Here is a 2,478-nt window from a genome sequence, read left to right on the forward strand (position 1 = left end):
ATCAGGGAAAGGGTTCCCAAAGCCAGTGGAAAGTTCTGGACGCTCTGAGTCCTGGGAAGAATTTCTTCCTTTCACAGTAAAGATCTCAGACAGAAAGAAGACCTCATGGAGGGTCTTGAGGGCTGGGGGCTGAGCACAGCCTGGTCCTCCCTGCGGACCCGTGTGTGGTCGAGTCCCTGGGAGCCGCTCGATGCTGCTCCTCCCACTCCCCAGTAAACTCGGCTCAAACCCAGTGGAGTTCCAGATGTCCCTACAAGAAACACAGATTTTTTTTTAAAAGATTTTATTTATTTGAGAGAGAGAGAGCACAAGCAGGAGGAGGGGCAGAGGGAGAGGGAGAAGCAGACCCCTCGCTGAGCAGGGAGCCTGATGCGGGGCTGGATCCCAGGACCCTGAGACCATGACCTGAGCCAAAGGCAGATGTTTAACCAACAGAGCCACCCAGGTGCCCCCACGGAATTGTTTTTAAATATTAGCCATGAGGTAATCGGGATCAGACTCCTTATTTGAAGAATATAAATTCAAGCTCATTGTGTTTCTCTGAGTAGAAAGCAGCATGGAGTCAGCGGAGGCAGCAGCCAGGAAACATTTTACAGGGACTCCAATGAGGCAAGACACGGGAGTCCTGGAAACAGAGAAACTCCACTGGAAACACAGCAGAAGTGTGCCTACAACCCAGAACCATAGGGATTAGGAAAATGCACTCCATCTCCAGCTGGCAAGTTACAGACACACACACACACACACACACACACGCACACACAGGGCTGGCAGTGCTGTGTATCTCCAGGCTGGTGAGCAGTTATAGGGGGTTGTTCACTGGCAAAAATGCACTGATATGAATGAATGAACTTGAGATTTATGCATTTTACTGAATATAAATTATGCCTCTGTATTTCCATGCATGTTGACAAAAATATTTGTGTACTTTGCAGTAAGGATTTTGTGCTTGAAAGTTTTACAAGTCTACCAACAAACAGCTGATAAGCGAATCTTCAATAAAACAGAAAGGGGATGACGGACTTGCAGGAGGCGACGCAGGTACAACACAGGCCGGAAGCTCGGGGGGCCAACCGTGACCTTGAGAAGTCCTGCAGGGGGACTGCACAACCAGTGACCAGCTTTTAGGTGTGTATGCAAGGCGGGAGCGCGGTGGGGGTCTGTGAGGTCTATTGACAATGGCGACACAGCCCTAAGTGTGAGAAGGTGGAGGAAAGATGATCGTCAGGATTTCGTTGGGTGGATAGAGGCGGTGAAACCCCAGATGGAGCTCACCGCACCTTTAGGGAAAAAGAGAGAAGGAACTGGACTTTTCCTTACAGCTGGAGCCTTAGAGCAGTGCCTGGTTGTGGAAACTTGAATAAGATCAGCCAAGACGTCCGTTCCAAGCCCTGGAATGACCCACTGCCTTCTCAGAAAGTCCATAACCTTCCAATAAAGTTTGTCTTTTTCCCCTCTTGTTCTTAAACTTAAAAAAAAATTAATCGACATCATTTTTAGAACAGTTTAGATTTACAGAAAAATAGAACTCCTAGCACATGGAGTTCCATACGCCTCGGGGCAGTTTTCCTGTTTAATATCTGACATTATAATGCTACACTTACTACTATTAGTGAACCAATATTGATGCATCCTTATTAACTAAAGTCCATGTAGTTGATTCAGATTTTCTTAGTTTTTTTTTTTTTTTTTTTTTTTTTTTTTTACCAAATCCCATTTTCCCATTCCAGGACCTCACCCAGGGTACTGCGTTGCCTGTAGTCATCGTGTCCTGAAGCTCAATGGTATTGGCTCTGACAATTTCTGACTTCCCTTGCCTTCGATGACGCTGACAGTGTTGAGGGGTGGTGGTCAGGTGGACTGCAGGCTGCTCCACAGAGAAATTTGTCTGATGTTGTCCTCGTGAATAGCCTGGGATTATGGGGCTTGGGGAACAAGACCACAGAGACAAGCGCCATTTTCACCAAGAGTGATGCTACCGACATGGTTTATGGTCAGTGATGATGACCTTGACCACTTGGCTGAAGCAGTGTTTGTCAGTTTCTCCTCGGGAAGTTTCTCTCTTTCCCCCCTTCCACACTGTCTCTCCGGGGGGAACCTCCACGCATGGTGCACACTTCAGGAACAGGGAGTTATGCTCCCCCTCCTTCAGATGGGGTATCTACAAATGTTATTGGGATTTTGCACTGGTGATTTGTCTCTTCTTACACATTTGTTTTTTTTTGTTGAGGTATAATTGCCATACAACATTATGTTAAGTCTCGCTGTACAACACAACCATTTGGTATTTGTATGTACTGCTAAAGGAGCACACTAAGTCTTGTAAATACCTGTCGTACGTAATTACAGAATTTTTTTCTTGTGATGAGGACTTTCAAGATTTACTCTCTTTTTTAAAAAAATATTTTATTTATTTATTCATGAGAGACACAGAGAGAGAGGCAGAGACACAGGCAGAGGGAGAAGCAGGCTCCATGC

The 2,478-nt window shown here is 46.0% G+C and overlaps 1 long non-coding RNA gene across 1 annotated transcript; it reads left to right on the forward strand.

The window, feature by feature from the left end:
- The first annotated feature begins 330 nt into the window (after window positions 1-330).
- Window positions 331-2,190, forward strand: LOC144296557 (uncharacterized). The gene is made up of 2 exons (XR_013363647.1): window positions 331-1,128; window positions 1,731-2,190. It is a non-coding gene; the product is annotated as an uncharacterized LOC144296557 (long non-coding RNA).
- Window positions 2,191-2,478: the final 288 nt, after the last annotated feature.

This window comes from Canis aureus, chromosome 24 (assembly GCF_053574225.1).
Source record: "Canis aureus isolate CA01 chromosome 24, VMU_Caureus_v.1.0, whole genome shotgun sequence".
Lineage (NCBI taxonomy): Eukaryota > Metazoa > Chordata > Mammalia > Carnivora > Canidae > Canis > Canis aureus.